This window comes from Aethalodelphis obliquidens, unplaced genomic scaffold (genome assembly GCF_003676395.1).
Source record: "Aethalodelphis obliquidens isolate GAN/ISIS:26980383/991018 unplaced genomic scaffold, ASM367639v1 scaffold7, whole genome shotgun sequence".
Taxonomy (NCBI): Eukaryota; Metazoa; Chordata; class Mammalia; order Artiodactyla; family Delphinidae; genus Aethalodelphis; species Aethalodelphis obliquidens.
Window position 1 is genome coordinate 18,325,805 of NW_020837951.1, and position 12,577 is coordinate 18,338,381.

General features: G+C 38.0%; 1 pseudogene; it reads right to left on the bottom strand.

Annotated features, from left to right (window-relative positions):
* Positions 1-7,683: 7,683 nt before the first annotated feature.
* On the bottom strand, positions 7,684-8,159 carry LOC113620214 (acyl carrier protein, mitochondrial pseudogene; annotated as a pseudogene).
* Positions 8,160-12,577: the final 4,418 nt, after the last annotated feature.

Here is a 12,577-nt window from a genome sequence, read left to right on the forward strand (position 1 = left end):
TTGCAAGCCTTATCTGGATCCGTTGATTCAATTACACAAGCAAGAGTTCTTAAAATAAACTTCCTTGGAAAAATTAGGGGGAGCACCTACAGCGAATTTTAAACCATCGTTCCAGTTGCTTTTTGTAAAACAAGACACAGCCCACTGAAATGATTCACAAATCATGTGATTTTTAATATGGATGATACCGTGCAGAACTTCTTTGTTTACCAGGACCTTTCTTTCACATGCATGATCTCATTTTGTTCCCATGCGAAGCCTGTATTTCTCATGTTATTTTATTCATGAGAAGACAGTAGTTCAGTGAGTTATCTGCCCAGGATACCATAGCTAATATGTGTCAGAACAGAGACCTAAGCCCAGCTTACTTGCTAAAATGCTTTTACCACTAGGAAATAAAAGAGTCACTGGCCTTTATGGTACAACCCTTGTTTTAGTGGTGGAGAAGTGACTTGTGTGTTGAACTCTTGGTAGAAGCAGAAGAGAGATCAAAAGACAGCTGAAAGGATTACACCCCAGGCTCTTGCTTTTCTTATTTGGTGTGATGCAAAGCATTTTCTGGATAAAGAAAGATGACTGTGTGAGGCATTGTGGAATTTTAAATTGGGATTAAAGTCATAAAACACCCAGATGTTTTGGAGCAAAGCCTCTGAACACGCTAGAGAATGTACAATGATGACCACAGCTCAGCCACATTTGAGAGGCAGATTTGAAGAGGACCCTCACTTTTCTAGTTTGTTCCAATGGCCAGATTTGGGGTAAAAACTCAAATGGGAGTGGGGGTACACTTTAAAAATTTGTAATATTTATAACGTCTTCTATTCATTTTATGTTTTTGAATCCCTATAGCCCTGAGACATAGAAAGTATTGTCATCATTTTTTAGACGGGGGAAACTAAGAGGGGGCCAGTGACTTACCCAAAGTGACACAGCAAGAAAGATTTAGTGAGACTGGGATTCTAACCCAGATTTACGTACCCCCCTTTCCATCAGACTTTGTAATAAAATTGTACTGTAGAGGTGAATTTGATTCCTGCCAATGGACCAGAAGTTTTACAATGTGTCATCTGCAGTGTTGGAGCTCAGTGCCCCCAAGGAGCTCTGAGTCAAGTTGGGAAAAGGAAGAAGAAAAAAGAAGCCTTAATACAGCACCTAAATTACAACTACCATTCTGAATACTTACAATTTCAAAAGGCCATACTTGAGTGTTTACAATGAGCTCTCCACAATTAAACACTTATTGTGTACCATCTAGGGTGCCAATTAGAAATAAGCAAGTTCTGACTAATAGTCATTAAAACAATACAGGTTTTTATTAATTGATTTATTAAGAAGTCTGGTAGTTGACAATTCCAGGGCTGGTTTTGTGGCTCAGTGATGCCATCAAGGACCCAGGATTTCAGGACTTCCCTGGTGGCGCAGTGGTTAAGAATCCGCCTGCCAATACAGGAGACACGGGTTTGACCCCTGGTCCGGGAAGATCCCGCATGCTGCGGAGCAGCTAAGCCTGTGTGCCACAACTACTGAGCCTGCGCTCTAGAGCCCGCGAGCCACAACTCCTGAGCCCATATGCCACAATTACTGAAGCCCACGTGCCTAGAGACTGTGCTCCACAACAAGAGAAGCCAGTGCAAGGAGAAGCCTACACACCACAACGAAGAGTAGCCCCCGCTCACCGCAACTAGAGAAAGCTCGTGCACAGCAATGAAGACCCAACGCAGGCAAAAATAAATAAATAAAAATTAATTAATTAATTTTAAAAAGAAAATGAGGACCCAGGAGTTTATCTGTGTGCTTGCTATCTCATGATTTTAAAATAGTTTATGTAGCACCAGGCCCCAAATGCTCACACTAGTGTCCTAAGGCAGGAGAAAGGGTTCTGTAAAAGCCTCTGTCTTTTTATCAGAGACTTAACTCTGTGTCAGGCATTGTGTTTATCTCAGTTAATTTTCACACACACACATGCAAATAACATTGAAAAAGTTATAATATTGTCTACACCTTACAGATAAGGCAATCTAAGGATTATTTAATTTGCCCAAGATATGGGCCCAGAATTAAAACTCAGGTCTAAAATATTCCAAAGGGTGGGACTTTAACCACCGGAGAGCTATAAAACCACTTTGCTGAAAGCTATAATCCTTCCACGGTGAAATCCAGGCAGCCGTCAGGTATTTGTAGCCCTGTGACATAGCAGGTGAAACTACTTTCCCCCTTCATTTAACAGATGAGGGCCCTGCAGCCAAGAAGACAGGGAGTCCTCCCGGTTCATCCCACCCCAGACTCCAGCTCAGGTCTCCTGCTCGGCTGTGTAGAAACTTCTCTCTTTATCCCTCCTCAACTTAATTCTATTTCAGTCTAGGAAAGGACAAGACTAAGACGAGCATACACTTTAAATATTCCAGGGGGCCGGTGAGGTGATAGAGGTGCAGTGGGATGCATTGCTGTCATATCTCAGGCAAGGCTAAAATACCAAGAATTTTCCTCCTTTTCCCAAAAAAACATGCCATGAAAGGAACCACTTCAGGATGCTGTTGTCTTGCTATGCAGGAGTCGGGAGTGGGGGGTGGGAGGGAAGAAAAAAGAAAAGAAAGTAAAAGAGCCTAGAATGTCTTTCAGTGTTTATCAGCAGCAGAACTCCACCACTCTCTCCCTTTTAACCACTGCTTACAGCAGAGACTTTATCAGTTACCTTGGCTTCTTTCATAAAGACCTCGACCCCTCTGGCTGGACAAGGGCAGATGGGCCAGAACGGTGTGCTTACGTTTGCCCTTCCTCTAATGTGTCTTCATTTCATTTTCATTTTTTCTTGTTCTTGGCTATGCTGTTGTCACTTTCTCTGCACCAGATTTTAATACCTTCAAGACTCATGATTGCTTTGTTTTGATAGTAATATTCAATTAGCATAGGGCCCTAGGGGCCATCTCCAAAGTCCTGTCTTTCTTGATGCCTCATCAAATGTAATTTAGGAATTGCGGTGGGTGATGGGGTAGAAGCTAATAAAGAATTATACCACCATAATGGAAAACTTAAGCCAATCATATTTTCACATAAGTTCTGAAAATCTTGAACTATAGGGAGATTGTAGCAGGCATATTGGGTTCTTAAATCAGCCTAATTTGCCAGACAAATTAGATAATTAACAGAGATCTTCTTAAAGGGTTATTAGCAAAGTTAGAGCTGAACATGTGACAATTACAATACATGTTTTCCTCATAAAACAGCCAACGTGATGACTAGTAATTAACCTAGGAACTGACAGAGCATTATTTCTTCTGTTCCTTTCCCAAATGGAATTGTGCCACAATGACAAGGAAAGCCCAAGAGATGTTGATTTGTTCATATAATATATTACTTTCATATATTTATTATTTATGCCATACCTTGTCCAGAAACATCTATCTGGCACTCCAATGTTAATAACATCAGTATCAAGAAATCTTATTTATTTCTCATAATCTGTGGTGAGATGATTCCAAGTAATGTCTCCTAGTTGTAGAGATAATATGTCTAGATGTTTTTTCTTAGAACAGGAGGTATAGATAATATTTTTATTAAACAGAAAGTAACTAGTGTTGAGCACATACACTGTGCCAGGCATGGGACTAAGTGACTTCTAATTATCTCATTTAATTCTTCCAAAAACCTTATGAGGTAGTTTTTATGAATCCCATTTTGTGGAGAACTCTGAAGCTTAGAGAAGGAAAATGATTGGAATCAGATTTAGCTGATTTGCAAGGCTGTGTTCTTTCTTCTACGTCACAGTGCATATGCACACACACAAACACACGTATGTGTCGATTTGTATTTGTGCTGAAATTCTTACGATTTGACATAAGGTAGAATATGATGAACGATCCACTTAGTTGCGTTCTTCCAGGATCACACATCCAGAAGTCGCCACACACAGGCCACACCATGTTAATTTGTGATCCTTCCAAAATACCTAAATGTGTTGGTGAGACACATAAGTTGTCCCTTTTTCCCTAATAAAATGTCAAGTTTTTTTACCCGAGTTTACAAAGGGAGTCCCATAGTGCAGTAGCTAATGAAGCATGTCTCAAGATGGCTTTGCCCTAATGAGACAGATTTTAGGGACCATTCTCAACATAGATAAGGTACTGCCAGAGCTGAGGATATCACCAAATTCTTGTTACAAAACAAAACTTTTATATTCGGGGTTTATATTTCCATCCCCAGGTATAGACAGACCAAACATTCCCAATATATACTCTCTTTTTGAGGGAGTTTACAAGTAACCATTGTATATATTTAAGGTGTACATAATGGTTTGACATATATATGCATAGTGAAATGCTTACTACAGTCAAGCTAATGAACATATCTCCCCACTTAGTTACCCCTTTTTCCCCTTTCTTATGCATAGAGCATCTGAAATACACTCTCTTAGAAAATCTCCAATATTAAGTTTATTATTATCTATAGTCATCATGCTGTATATTAAATATTTATACTTATTCATCCTACACAGCAGCAAATTTGTACTCTTTGACCAATATCTCCCTATTTCCCCCAACTCTCTGTCGTTGGTAACCACCGTTCTACTCTCTGCTTCTATGTATTTGACTTTTTATGTTCTACGTATAAGTGAGATCATGCAGTTTTTTCTTTCTTTGTCTGGCTTATTTCAGTTAGCATAATGTCCTCCAGATTCATCTATGTTGTCACAAATCGCAGGATTTCCTTCTTTCTACAGCCTGAATAATATCCTATTCTAGCTAGCTAGCTACCCAGATACAAATATTGCATTTTCTTTATCCATTCATCTGTGAAGGTACACTTAGATTGTTTCCATATCTCGGCTACTGTGAATAATGCTACAATTAAAATGGAAGTGCAGATATTTCTTCAATATAGTGATTTTATTTCCTTTGGATATATACCCAGAAGTGGGATTGCCGGATCATATGGTAGTTCTATTTTTAAGTTTTTGAGGAACCCTATACTTTTTCTTTTATTTATTTTAATTTATTTTTATTTTTTTCCCTATATTTTCATAATGGTTGTACCAATTTATATTCCTGCCAACAGTGTACAAGAGTTCCCTTTTCTCCACATCCTCACCAACACTTGTTATCCTTTGTCTCTTTGACAATCATCAGCCTAACAGGTATCTCATTGTCATTTTGATTTGCGTTTCCCTGATGGTTAGTGAGCATCTTTTCATATACCTATCGGCCATTTGTATGTATTCTTTGGAAAAATATCTATTCAAGACTTTGCCCCCTTTTTTTGTTGTTGTTTGGTTTTATAGATTTATTTTCACAGGGCAAAAACACTTAAGACGATTTAAGTACACGTCTAAACAGAATTACTCTGTCAGAGTCAGCAATGATGTAGAAATGCGTTCTCACTTCCAGACACGTGCCAGCATCTTCTGAGTTGTTCTCTCAGTGAAGAAAAGGGGTCTGAAACCCACAGCCAACATCATCTCGATGGTGAAAAACTGAAAGCATCTCCTCTAAGATCAGGGACAAGACAAGGTTGTCCACTCTTGCCACTATTATTCAACATAGTTTTGGAAATTTTAGCCACAGCAATCAGAGAAGAAAAAGAAGTAAAAGGAATCCAAATTGGAAAAGAAGAAGTGAAGCTATCACTGTTTGCAGATGACATGATACTATACATAGAGAATCCTAAAGATGCTACCAGAAAACTACTAGAGCTAATCAATGAATTTGGTAAAGTTGCAGGATACAAAATTAATGCACAGAAATCTCTTGCATTCCTATACACTAATGATGAAAAATCTGAAAGAGAAATTAAGGAAACACTCCCATTTACCATTTCAACAAAAAGAACAAAATACCTAGGAATAAACCTAACTATAAGACCCTGATGAAAGAAATTAAAGATGATACAAACAGATGGAGAGATATACCATGTTCTTGGATTGGAAGAAGGAACATTGTAAAAATGACTATACCACCCAAAGCAATCTACAGATTCAATGCAATCCCTATCAAACTACCAATGGTATTCTTCATAGAACTATAACAAAAAATTTCACAATTTGTATGGAAATGCAAAAGACCCCAAATAGCCAAAGCAATCTTGAGAACAAAAAACAGAGCTGGAGGAATCAGGCTCCCTGACTTCAGACTATACTACAAAGCTACAGGAATCAAGACAGTATGGTACTGGCACAAAAACAGAAATATAGATCAATGGAACAGGATAGACAGCCCAGGGATAAACCCACACACATATGGTCACCTTATCTTTGATAAAGGAGGCAAGAATATGCAATGGAGAAAAGACAGCCTCTTCAATAAGTGGTGCTGGGAAAAGTGCACAGCTACATGTAAAAGAATGAAATTAGAACACTCCCTAACACCATACACAAAAATAAACTCAAAATGTATTAAAGACCTACATATAAGGCCAGACACTATAAAACTCTTAGAGGAAAGCATAGGCCGAACACTCTATGACATAAATCACAGCAAGATCCTTTTTGACCCACCTCCTAGAGTAATGGAAATAAAATTAAACAAATGGGACCTAATAAAAATCAAAACCTTTTGCACAGCAAATGAAACCATAAACAATATGAAAAGACAACCCTCAGAATGGCAGAAAATGTTTGCAAATGAAGCATCTGACAAAGGATTAATCTCCGAAATTTACTAGCAGCTCATGCAGCTCAATATCAAAGAAACAAACAACCCAATCCAAAAATGGGCAGAAGACTTAAATAGACATTTTTCCAAAGAAGATATACAGATTGCCAACAAACATATGAAAGGATGCTCAACATCACTAATCATTAGAGAAATGTAAATCAAAACTGCAAAGAGGTATCACCTCACACCAGTCAGAATGGCCATCATCAAAAAATCTACAGTAAATGCTGGAGAGGGTGTGGAGAAAAGGGAACCCTCTTGCACTGTTGCTGGGAATGTAAATTGATACAGCCACTATGGAAAACAGTATGGCGGTTCCTTAAAAAACTAAAAGTAGAACTACCATATGACCTAGCAATCCCACTACTGGGCATAAACCCTGAGAAAACCATAATTCAAAAAAAGTAATGTACCACAGTGTTCATTGCAGCTCTATTTACAATAGCAAGAACATGGAAGCAACCTAAGTGTCCATCAACAGATGAATGGATAAAGAAGATCCATATATACAATGGAATATTACTGAGCCATAAAAAGAAATGAAATTGAGTTATTTGTAGTGAGGTGGATGGACCTAGAGTCTGTCATACAGAGTGAAGTAAGTCAGAAAGAGAAAAACAAATACCATATGCTAACACATATATATGGAATGAAAAAAAATTTTTTTAAATGGTTCTGAAGAACCTAGGGGCAGGACAGGAATAAAGATGCAGACATAGAGAATGGACTTGAGGACACGGGGAGGGGGAAGGGTAAACTGGGACAAAGTGAGAGAGTGGCATGGACATATATATACTACCAAATGTAAAATAGATAGCTGGTGGGAAGCAGCCGCATAGCACAGGGAGATCAGCTCGGTGCTTGGTGACCACCTAGAGGGGTGGGATAGGGAGGGTGGGAGGGAGACACAAGAGGGAGGAGATATGGGGATATATGTATATGTATAGCTGATTCACTCTGTTATAAAGCAGAAACTAACACACCATTGTAAAGCAGTTATACTCCAATAAAGATGTTAAAAAAAAGGGGGGGGTCTGATATTTTATTCATATGCATCCTTCTTATCTGCAATGTAATCTACAATTTCTTGTGGGCACATTAACTTCTCTGCATCTACATCAAGAATTTCAAACCCCAATTCATGTTCCATGGCCATTATAATCCCCACTCAGTCCAAACTGTCTAAGCCCAGATCTTTCATAAAATGGGAATTTACTGAGAGCCTTTCTGGGTCAATCTTGTCATAGAGTTTCAAGACGTAAAGGACAGGGTCCTTGATCCCCTCTAATGTCAAAGGAGTGCCTCACTATACTGGGGGCACAGCTGTGTAACTCCAACTGGAAACTGCACAAGCAGTGAGGCCAACTGTGGAGCTCCAGGCCTCCTCTGGGCCCCCGTGGGGAAAAGGGTAGTGCTGAGTGGCTGGGCCATGGCCAGCATGAGCAGCCTGGGCAGCAGCACAAAGGCCGCAGGCAGTCGGTGGACACAGGCGCAAAGGACACTAGCTGCCATGGCTATGCCGACCCAGGATGCCCACTTTTTAATTGTGTTGTTTTTTGCTATTGAGTTGTATGAGTTTCTTACATATTTTGAATATTAATCCCTTTTCAGATATACGGTTTGCAAATATTTTCTCCCAATCATCATTGCCTTTTCATTTATTGATTTTTTTTTCCTTTTCTGTGCAGAACCTTTTTAGTTTGATAGAGTCCCATTTGTTTATTTTTCCTTTTGTTATGTAAGCATTTGATGTCATATCCAGAAAATCATTGCCAAGACCAGTATAAGGAGCTTTTACCCTATGTTTTCTTCTAGAAGTTTTATGATTCCAGGTCTTATATTTTCTTTAATCCATTTTGAGTTGGTTTTTGTTCATGGTGTAAGATAAGGGGCCAATTTCATTCTTCTGCACATGTGTATACACTTTGCTCAGCACTATTTATTGAAGGCTATCCTTTTGTCATTGTATACTTTTGGTACCTTTGTTGAAAATTAGTTGACTGTATATGCACAGGTTTATTTCTGGGCTCTTGATTCTGTTCCATTGGTCTATGTGTCTGTTTTTATGACAGTACCATACTATTTTGATTACTATAACTTAGTAACGTAATTTGAAATCAGGAAGTGTGATGCTTCCAACTCTGTTCTTCTTTCACAAGATTAATTTGGCTATTTGGAGACTTCTATGGTTCTATATAAATTTTAGAATTTTTTTTTTTTATTTCTGTGAAAGATGCAATTGGAATTATGGTAGTAATCACATTGAATCTTTATATCTCTTTGGGTAGTATAAATTTTTTAACAATATTAATCCTTCCAGTACATGAAAGTGGGATATCTTTCCATTTATTTGTGACTTCGTCAATTTCTTTCCTCCGTGTTTATAGTTTTCAGTGTACATATCTTTCACCTCCTTGATTAAATTTATTCCTAAGTATATTATTATTTTTGATGCTGTTGTTAATTTTAGCATGATGTGTCTCATTGTATGGTCTAGTTGTGAATCCCTCTAAATAACATGGAGAAGAAATGATAAAGAATGACTTGAATCTTATCCATTTTCTTAGGTTGCCTTTATAATTCTTCCTCCAGGAACCCTTCCATCTGCAAGCTGGATATGATTTCTTTTTCCTCTGAGTTCTGTTTTGTTAAGAGCAGTGTTGCTCTAACGTTCATGTGCCTTTGAATTACCTGGAAAATGTGTTAAAATGCAGCAGATCTAGGGTGGGATCTCTGATTCTCCATTGCTATGAAGCTCCCAGGTGATGCTGATATTGCTGGTCCATAAACCACCCACTGAGCATAGCAAGAGTTTTTGGAGCACTGGCCACTTCTTGCCTGTATTGCAATTACTTGTTTGTGTGTCTGACTTCCTCAGTTGGATTGTAGTAATTTTATTGATGATCTGATTGTAGTTTCTACAGTTACTTCTCAAGAATTTCTCTAACCAATCTAAACAGACATTCAGTGACTCTCTATCACCTAAGCTTGTTTTAATCGCCTAACAGGACTTATCCCCTTTGTTTGTCTACTCCCTTTATTATAAAGTAAGAGCGTGATCCTTTCAGCTGGAACACAAGCATATTACCTGGCATAGAGTCAGTACTTGGTAAATATGGCTTATGGAAGTGATGAGCAAACTTTTTTTTCTTACTTCCAAGTTCATCTCCCTTATATATAATGGCAGATACAACCACAATGGAGTAACTGTGATGGCTTTCTGTATTAAAGTTCATCATTTTCTGTAATTCATAGGCACTATAGGAAGGCAGTTAGACTGAATTGAAGGTTGCTAACAAGAGAGTTTTAAACAAAAAGCCTTTGTGTATCAGTGTGAGTGTGTGTAAGTATAAAATATATATAATATAAAAATATAAAATAAATAATACATGTTTTCCTTTTCCCAGTTGGGTCCCTATTCCACCTTCCCACCTGTGATTTTTTTTTTGAGATTCTTGATTAGAATCAGGTAAAGAACAATCTCTTTCCTGGGCAGCAAAAACCCAGTATTGATTTTTCTTTATTGACCAATCATACATTGCAGTATAAATATTTATGATGGTGGCACATAATAAAAAAATAAGTTAAATACCACAGAGGAAAATGAAATGTAAATGGGAAAGGATTTCTCGTGGGTAATACATCACTTTATAATCTTACGTTACTCTGAGAAGCACCCAAAGGCTTTCTAGGATCAATGCGCAGATTACAAGACCTCCATCATCACAAACAGACATTTGCAATTTGGTCTCGTGTCCTCTTGGGGATCACTCACATCAGGTTTATTTAGCGATTTAGCAAGTGAAATACAATATATATGCAAAACGCTTCTAAAGTGGCCAGGTGTTTAAATGGAACTCTTCTAATATCTTGGAGCATTTTTGTAGATTCCCCCAAATGTCAGAGTTGAAAGGAGCCATGGAGATGATTATTCCAAGCCTCTCATTTTATGGTGAGAGGAACTGAGGTGCAGAGAGGAAAAAAGCTGGCCTCAGGTCGCACAGCATGCTGCTAGATGAACAAGAATTTCACGCAGCTCCTACTTCAGCTGTTTCTCCCGATCGTGTCTCCTCCATTAATTCTGGAGAAGGAAGGTTTGGGGAAGGTAGGCAGGGATGCAGTAGGAGTCGAGTGTGGGCAGGTCAGCTTAAATACTCAGCCAGACAGTTTTAAAATCTCGAAGGACGCAGCAAGCAGCAGCTCATTCTCTTCTGGAATTATTACTGACTTGGTTAGAATTTATGGAGACAGCCATTTGTTTTGACATCAGTTTCTCTTTTATTTACCTCAGAAGGATGGTGACTGATACTGAAAGGTTTTGAGGTCAAAAAGGTCCTTAAGTGTTAGTGACAAAGATCTTTAAGGAAAGGTGAATCCTCCCCAACACCCTCTTCCCCATTCTTCAGTCTCCTTGAGGCAAGTAGTTTCCATTTTTGTAGACACAGATCATTTTTTGATAATTCAGAATGCTGGAAGATGGGAAACCCCAATAAATAGCATGGACAGAATTAGAGATAATTAACATACAATGTGTGTGTGTGTTTGAATGTGAACAATATTAGTAAAATAAAATTTATTTTGTACAGCTAAAAATAAACTATGCATTTATCTTCTATACTACAATTTATAGGAAAGAGAAAAAGAGCATAGGATTTTCAGTCTGTACCTTTGCCCTTCTTATTAACCTTCAGTCTCTTCACAGTGATTGTAGTAGGAGGTGTACAATGTCTCTCTTTGTCATTAACCACCCAGGCACACTTACTGAATAGGACTCCCAAACTGCAAATGGGTATGAAAAGACCTCAGTGAGAGAACACTAAGGATCAGACATACATCTAGACTGGGTAGATATTTCAACCTCCTTATTCAAAACTGCTGTATTTGTCCTCAGATAGAAATGCCTTTTCAGTGAAGTATATGTATGTGTGTGTGTGTGTGTGTGTGTGTGTGTGTGTGTGTGTGTATATATATATATATATATACACACACACATATATGTATGTATATGTATGTTTTTTGGTTTTTGTTTTAAGGAAAGGACAGGAGGAAGTAACAGCTGCTTTCATGCATTGAAAATGCAGCTATTCAGAGTAACTTGAGTATTCATACCAGATCAGCGATCCGATGCAGTTTGAGATTTGACAGAATTCCCTCAATAGCTCTAAAACCAGAGTCCGGATGATGAGAAGGGTACCTGATGTTTGAATTGCCTCTGCAACTACATTTTTTAGCTCTTTCAAATTGCTGCTTGCTAATATTTACAGTTCTCTGCAGCCATAATGTACCACCACGGGATTTGGGAGGAGATCAAAGAAGCAGGAAAGAAATTGCTATTCCCAAATTCTTACCAGTAAAAGATCGGTGCATGTCAAGTAGCTTTTAATGTCCACAAACCCAGTTCGGTATATACACAAGGCCATCTCCATTAGCAAAGCCTACACTTTCTTCATCTAAAATCTGTTTAACTCCAAAGAGGAAAGAAACTCTGCTGTGAATCTTAATAGTCCTAGACATTAGCCTTCAAAGGAACTTCTTAACTTTTCAAGTCCTTTTCACATTGGTTACAAGATACAAGTGTGCCTTTTGTTAAGAAAACTTGCTCTACATAAACCCCTACTTTTACTTAAATAATTGAGGTAGGTGCAGGAAAATAGAATATCTCAAAGGAAGGATTCTTCACTTCTGAAATAAGTCTTGACAAGGTGCAGAACAGCATGTATAGCACATGTTACCTCTTATCTAAGATCCACATATGCACATACATAAAAATAGAAGAATAAGCAAATTAAAGCAGTTATCTATAGGGAGGAGGAGGGAGACAGGTAAAGGTTAAAATAAAATCTAACTTTGTCTGAATATATCTCATTTTGTAAACAGGACTTTGGAGCCATGTAAATATTTTAAATATTTTTTTTTAAATCAGAAATAAA